This window comes from Crocuta crocuta, unplaced genomic scaffold (assembly GCF_008692635.1).
Source record: "Crocuta crocuta isolate KB4526 unplaced genomic scaffold, BGI_CrCroc_1.0 scaffold36, whole genome shotgun sequence".
In the NCBI taxonomy this organism is placed as follows: domain Eukaryota; kingdom Metazoa; phylum Chordata; class Mammalia; order Carnivora; family Hyaenidae; genus Crocuta; species Crocuta crocuta.
The window spans coordinates 15,658,781-15,666,926 of NW_027532203.1; positions in this window are offsets into that span (position 1 = coordinate 15,658,781).

Below are 8,146 nucleotides of genomic sequence, written 5' to 3' on the forward strand. Positions count from 1 at the left end.
CCCACCCCCTGCAAAGCCTCACAGCTTCACTCTGGCCCTGGAGGCCATGCGGGAGACTGAGCTAGCCAAAGAAGGAGCCCTGGACACACAGACACCCCAGAATACCAGCCCAGATGGGTGAAGGGGGGAGGCCAGAAAAAAGGAAGCAAAATATCAGCTCACCACTCAGAAGGGAGAGGGGACAGGTGGAGGCTGGAGGGGCCCTGGGAGACATTTCTAGATCCCACCTCCCTCCCCTGCAGCCTCACTCATTGGCTCACTATTTCCAGCTCTCACTTAAGCCCAGGACTGGTGGCATTTCTCCCCTTCTCAGCTCCCACCCTCCACAACTTCCAGTGGGGTGTCTCCCCCAAAGATGGCTGCTCTCTCTTGGGAACAGAATGGCTGGCAGCAGGGAGAGGGCTGGGAGCCCCAGAGAGCTTCCCTCTGCACCCCTCAGCCGTGGGAGGTGCGCTGTGGGCACCTCCTGTTGCCCAGCACCACTCACCATGTGACACGGCCAGGACCTGAGAGGGAAAAAAGTGGGTGATACCGTTAGGGTGTGAACATAGAGCCACCTTTTATGTTCAGAATAAAATTTGAAGGGGGGAGACCCCCACATGAAATCATTTCTGTAGCTCTGACCAAAGTCTGAGAATCCCGTTCAGTGAACTGAACATGTGTCACTAAATTTCTCAGCCGCCTGCCTTTGGCCCCAGAAGCCAGGACCCAGCCTGGTCATGGCCTTGACAATTCCACATGCTTCCTGTCAGGGCCTGCAGGCGAGGGAAGCCATCCGGTGCGCCCCGCCTCCCACTCCCTGAGGCCCCACAGCACCTTTCTGGGTTCTGCTGACTCAGAGTTGAATCCTCCAGCTGGTCTCCCGTTAGTGTGGCCTCAGGCCAGTCTGAGCAGAAGCACAAGGGGATCCTGTCTCCTTGGTGTCTTTCCAGAAAGGTCCCAACACCAACACACTCCCTACTCCCCCTCCCTCCTCCAGCCTTCCCCTCTTCAGCTCCACCCCTTCGCTATAACAACATGCACTGCCTCAAAACACATGATGTTCCAGACCTTGATGGCAGCCCTGACCTCAGGCATGGAGAGAACCAAGGGGGGAAAGGAGGCAGAGAGCGTGTGCCTGGCCCCACCGCTGCCTGACAACATGAGCAGGATTGCTGCGCGTGCGGTAACACAGGACAACACTGAAGACGTGACACAGCCCAGTGCCTTTGCAAAGGACCAGAGCCGCAGCCCCGTCCGGCCCCACCCATCCCCCTGGCAGCTGGGCGCTCCAGCCAAGCTTTCCAACTTTGACTTCTGTCAAAAAGACCCCTGTTGAAATCAAACACAGGTGAAGCCCAGACTTGAAAATTCCCTGAGCAGACACAACCATTTAGTCATTCAGGCAAAGCTTAACTGAGCTTACTTTGCAAGAGAAGGGAGGCTGACTTTATCTGGGTCGTTTCTTACTTATGCCTCTGAGATTTGTAGGTGAGATTTATATATTGTTCTCTAGAAATGATGTGAGATAATCACCAACCAATTCCCCCTTCATTTAAGAAAATTCCAGGGGCACCTGGGTGACTCAGTCGGTTAAACGTCTGACTCTTGGTTTCGGCTTAGGTCATGATCTCGCGGTTTGTGAGTTCGACCCCCACATGGAATTCTGTGCTGACTGTGTGGAGCCTGCTTGGGATTCTCTCTCTCCCTCTCTCTCTGCCCCTCCCCTGCTCTCTCTCTCTCTCTCTCTCAGAAATAAATAAAGAAAGAAACTTTAAAAATTAACAAAAAGGAAATTCTAATATTGTAACCCATCACTGTGGAGAAGAACCAGTCACTGCATCCACACTATATAAGCTGCTATCTAGCAATACATCTTCGAGACTCATTCCATGTTCTGGTTGGAGTGCTCCTGGTCTGCAAACTGTCTTTCTGGCGTGCGCACATAAACTTTTACCAACGACTATTTCAGTGACTTCTTGGTTTTACTTCAGTTTGGGGGGGGGACTTTTGACACCCTGGAAGGAACCTGTTGAACTAGACTGTGCCCTCAGTCCAGGAGCAGTGGCAAAGCAGGGACAATTGTCCCCATGCCTGTCATGTCCACCCAAGGAGCAATGGGGTAGACAGAGCAGAGGATCTAAGGGGAGAAGTCGTCAGGGCACCACAAGCATGCCTCCTAGGCATAGTGTGCCTTGAGTAGTGGACAGCTTGTCTGAATCTCATTTCCTCTTCTGCAGAATGAGACTAATGAACACCCACAGGCTAACTGTATTAAAAGGGTAAATTAAAAAGTGCTTCTGTCTTAGTTATAACCATGGCAATGATTATCCAGTTGCTTGGTTAATCAGCATGATTTTATCACTCTCCTACTGCATCCCAAGGACATGCTACACATTGCTTCATATTATCCTCACAAGAACCCTAACAGGAGGGTATCGTTCCCATTCTATGGACAAGGAAGTGGAGGCTGGGCCGTGAGGTTAATCATTTGCTCAAAGTGGCTTGGCTAAGTGATAATTCACTTGCAGGTGTTGGGCTTCCGAAGCTCATGCTCTTTGCACTACAGGACTCTGCCCCCATCCTCTAGGGCAGGAGACATACATGGGAGACACAATGCACGTGCATGGAACCATTAGAACGAGCGTAATAATAGTGGGTAAGACTCATGCCGAAGGAGTTCAGCCTCCAGGAGGTCAGTGGAAACAAGGTGCGGGGTTGCTTTGTGCAGGAGATGAGAACTACCTGTGCCTCGCGTGGAGGGTGGAAGACACAGGTGAGCAGACAGCAGAAACCATGGCCCAGTGGCCACTGAGGTCTGGAGCCTACTGGGGACAAGAAGAGGGCTGGGCACAGTGACAGAAGGACACCTGATGGACACCTGCAGCATCAGCTACAGGCCAGGCATGCTCTGGGCATGGCGGGCATGATGGTTGTGTCTCTAAGATGCTTCTCTCACCACAGGACTCCCAGTCCTGTGTGGGATTCAGGCAAGTAGAGAGGCTACTGGTACACAGACAGCCATGTACTCTGAAGACACGGAGGAGATGCACCGAACCCAGCTAGGAACACCCATCAAGAGGCTTCTGGGAGTCAGGCTGAGGCGGAAGGAAGGCAGGGGAGGGGAAAAGCACAACCAGAATATTGGTTTCCTAGAGATGCCATGACACATTACCACAAACACGGTGGATTAAAGCAATAAGAATGCATCCCCTCACAGTTCTGCCAGCCAGAAATCCAAACTAAGGTGTCACAAGGTGTCATCAGGGCCATACTCCCTCTGCAGTCTCAAGGGGGAGAATCCGCCCTGGCTTCTTCCTAGTTTTCGGTGGCTCCAACAATCCCTGGTGTTCATAGCTGCGTCACCCCAATCACTGCCTCTGTCTTCGCATGGGCTTCGTCTTTATGTACCTCCTTCTCTTCTCCTAAGGGCACTTGTCCCTGGATTTAGGGCCCACCTCATGCAGAATGAACTCATCTCCATCTTTAATTACACCTGCAAGGACCTTGTCTCCAAAGAAAGTCCCATTCTGAGGTTTCACGTAGACATGAATCTGGGGGCTCACTCTCCAACCCACTGCAGAAGGCAAGGATGGAAGTGGAGGGAGACGAGATCACAGCAACAGGCTGGGGGACGCACACAGACTCTGGACTTCGTCCAGGGACATTGGTGACAGGTGGATGTGTTTAGGCCAAAAAGTTACAGGATAAGATTTAAGCTTTAGAAAGATACACTGGCTGCAAGGTGGAGAGGTAACCGGGTTTGGGCAAAATTAGATGCAGAAGAACCCATTAGGATGGTATGGCAGTGATATAACGGGAAATCTCCAACATTCGATCGCTCTTTGGGAGACAGTTTGGTGGTGCTTTAACCAGGTTTTGTGGTGATTTGGAAGGGGGAGGAAGGAAAGGAATCACATTTTGTTCTCAAGTTTCTGACTTAGGCAACTGAGAGTACATGCAAGGAGGGGGTCCGTGGGAGGAGGGTCAAGCATGGGAGGCAGGAGAGGGCGGGTCCAGAGTTGGTGCCATAGACTTTAGCTCAAGGGAGCTGTCAGGGCTGGAGAGAGCGCCCATGGATGGACCTGGTGCCATGAGGAGTGAGCCTTACACAGCGTGAGGGGACAGGAAGGGTCAGAACAAGGCGGGAGGAGGACCTCTCTTCAGGGCTCGGGCAGACAAAACACTTCCAGCAAAGACCGAAGGAAGGGAGAGAGCCCAGGAGAGTGGGCGACAGGGAAGTCACCCAAATTTGACAGTGCCAGACCTTTCCCTGTCCCTCCCTGTCCTTGCCTCCCATCAAGTTCCCTTTCTACTTTGCCACCGCAGTGAAAGCACTTGACCTTTCTCAGGGTGATGGGAGGACAGCTTCGCAGGACAGAGTGTTCAGCCCCTTATTTATTTACTCAAGCATGTTCTGTGCTTTTGTTTTCTAATCACAGCCCTCACTGGACAAACCTGGGTTTCCCTCCATAACTTCCTTCCTTTAAGCTCCAGCCCCAGGCCCCTGGGTTATCTGTGTCATTTCTGGCAAAGAGCCCACACCTTCCAGCTGCTCTCCCCAGTAAAGCAGCTATTAGCCCTGGGTGACTATTGGCCAGATGAGGTCCGAATAGAGCTAGTCTGAATTGATACACACGATTTCACAGACTCAGTAATGATAAGATGTGTTATCCTAGGAATGCTTTTATGTTGATTATATAAAAATTATATTTTAAACATACTTGGTTAGGGCACCTGGGTGGCTCAGTGGGTTGAGCCTCTGACATGGCTCAGGTCATGATCTCACCATTATTGAGTTCCAGCCCCGTGTCGGGCTCTGTGCTGACAGCTCAGAGCCTGGAGTCTACTTTGGATTCTGAGTCTTCCTCTCTCTCTGCCCCTTCCATGCTCTGTTTCCTCTCTCTCTCAAAAATAAATAAACATTAATTAATTAATTAATTGGATTAATTTAAACATTTTAAAAATTAATGTTACCTGTTTTTTTGTGCTTTTTTTTTTTAAGAAACTATGGTTCTTTTTTTTTTAAGTTTATTTATTTATTTGGGGAGAAAGCAAGAGACAGTATGAGTGGGGGATGTGCAGAGAGAGGGAGAGAGAGAATGCCAAGCAGGTTCCACACTCTAAATGCACAGACCAACGTGGAGCTCAATCTCACGAACTGTGAGATCATGGCCTCAGCTGAGATCAAGAATCAGACACTTAACTGATTGAGCCACTCAGGTTTCCGTGTTGTTGTTTTTAATGTGGCCGCTAGAAAACCTAAAAGTACATTTATGGCTTGCACTGGATTTCCACTGGACAGTGCTACCCTAGAGAACTTCCCTGATGTCAAAACTTACTTGAATCACAACACTTTCCCGTCGCCCAGAGTCCTGCTGGCACAGTCATGGGAAGAGAGAAGGACAAGCCCAGTGTTACATCTGCATTTCATGTTCTCATTGTATTTCTTATCTCATAACAATACGTCTTTCTCCCCCTGATTTTTAGATGACAAAACCAGAAGCCAAGATTAACTAATGTCTGTTCAATTCCTAAAGCCATAATTTTCCCAATACACAATGTTGTCAAGTCTAATGGTTGATAACAGTCTTTAAGGGACCTCCTCAGATAGTAATAATCCCTTTATGGACATAAAGCATCTCAAATCATTTACATCATCCCACAGGCTCCAAAAGAAAACCTTACAATCTCCAATATAAAATACATTTATTTTTAAGTTTTGTTTACACATGGCAGAAGATTAAAAGGTACAAAGGTATGTGGAGAAAAGTCAACCTCCCTCCCACCCTGACTTCCTCCCTCTTACCACCCTCCAGGCCCATCTCCTTCCTGATCTCTGCCAACAACATGCTCCATATATTCATCCAGGGATGTTGGTGCACAAATACAATGAGGTATGTGGGTAGATATACAACCATTTTTTTCTTAAACTCAAGTAGTAGCTGGTTATACCCATATTCCACATTACTCTATACTTAGCACCTTATCTTGGATACCCTTCCATATCAGTGTATAAGGTCTGCCTCTAACTGAAACGTCATATTAGGGGTGACTTAACTGGTCAGTCAGTTAGGCGTCCAACTTTGGCTCAGGTCATAATCTCAAAGTTCATGAGTTCAAGCCTCGCATCCGGCTCTTCTGACTGCTCAGAGACTGGAGCCTGCTTCGGATTCTGTATCTCCTCCTCTCTCTGCCCCTCTCCTGCTTGCTCTCTCTCTCTCTCTCTCTCTCTCTCTCAAAAATAAACGTTAAAAAATGTTTAACTGGTATGCCATATTCAAATGAAAAGAATTTTATAAATAACAAAACACAGGAAAACCTTGGACTGCAAGTAATTTGGTGTGCGAGTATTCTGCAAGGTGAACAAACAATTCTAATAAATTTTAACTTGATAAATCAGCGATGTCTTGCAATATGAATAGTATCTAACACCAAACGTCACATGATCACAAATGAGCCAATGGTTCTTGAGATTCGCTTTGATATACAAGTGCTTTGGATTACAAGCATGTTTCTGGAATGAATTATGCTCACCCACCAAGATTTTATTGTATATTCAAATAAGGAAACTAAGTTCGGAGAGTCATTTGTTCTTTGACAGCAACTGTGACAGAATGAAGATAGGACCCAGGCCACCTGACCCCTGACCAGAGCCTGCTTCTTCTCCTGGATGATCCCAGTGTCTCTGTCTATAACACAGTGGAAATAATTCTTGGCCCACCTACTGTGAACCTGACATGGAGACTAAACAAGTTATCAAAATCTGGAAAGTCTAATCCAAACAAGAAACATCGTCATTATTATTATTGTAACTTTTTTCATCTGAGCCACACCTAGGTAGAATTTTGAGCAGCACAGGGGAGAATATATGTATTTGAACAGTGGACTTGCCCTTGAATCACACCACAAGGGAATTATCCACTGGACCCATTGTATTGTCCCCCACCCAGTGTTGCTCTAGCCCAAAACATATTCTGGCTGCCCTTCCCGAAAGGTTTGGAATGTTCTGAAGGACTCAGGTGTGACTACCTAGCACCGTGTCTTATGGGGGATAGGTGGCCACCATTCTTGGGCTCTGGGAATGACCTCCCCTGAAGGAGACTGTATTCATAGGACCAAGACATAAACACAGACAGACATAGACCCTGGAAATCTGGAGCCAGGTGAGTGGAAAACTGTCCTCAGCTCAGGAGTGGCTGGTTGTTTATGTATGGGCAGCCACAGCCTGACGTTTTCCAGGCCCAGGCCCAGCACAGGGATCTGAGTGGCCCCACAACCACAGCTTTGGCCTTGATGCAGGGAGCAATGTAAACAGGATGAATCACAGCAAAATTAACCTCACCAAGGGGTCGGGTGAGCAACTGACTGGTGAAAGAAATGCAACTTTATTTCTCTTGGTGGCCATGCCCACAATCTTGCTGTCTCCGACTTGCTTCTTGCTTCTTCCTGGGTCTCCCCTGGCTCAGGGTTTGAGGAGAAAGAAAAGGGAAAAATAAATCCCCAGGGAAGAAAAAAGCAAACCCAGACTTACCCAAGCTAAATCCAGACCACTGGCTACCTAGCCTAGATATCATCTACATGTCCTCCTAGCTTTTACAAGATGGTCCCATGGTGTCCAGACTTGCAGGGAAACTATTTCTGTTGTGTGAGCATGAAAAACAAGCTTCCCGGAGATCCCTAGAGCCTAGGAGAAGTGTCCACAAAGCACAGAGCTTCCAGAAAGTGTGCCTTCCTTTACCTTGGCTCCTCAGCTTGGCAAATATCCACATTGCCTCCACCCAGGGAGGTGGAAGGCGAACCCACCCATCCTGTTTATAGAAAAGGTGTGTGGAGAGTGAAAAGACACCTCCTGCAAAAGACATGAATAGACACTTCTCCAAAGAAGACATCAGATGGCTAAATTCCACACATGACACAGGAAAAAATTCTCAACACCACTCATCATCAGGGAAATACAAATTGAAGCCACAATGAGATATCACCTTATACCAGTCAGAATAACTAAAATTAACAACTCAGGCAACAACAGATGTTGGCGAGGATGCATAGAAAGAGGATCTCTTCTGCACTGCTGGTGGGAATGCAAACTCGTGCAGCCACTCTGGAAAACAGTATGGAGGTTCCTCAAAAAGTTAAAAATAGACCTCCCTTATGACCCAGCAAT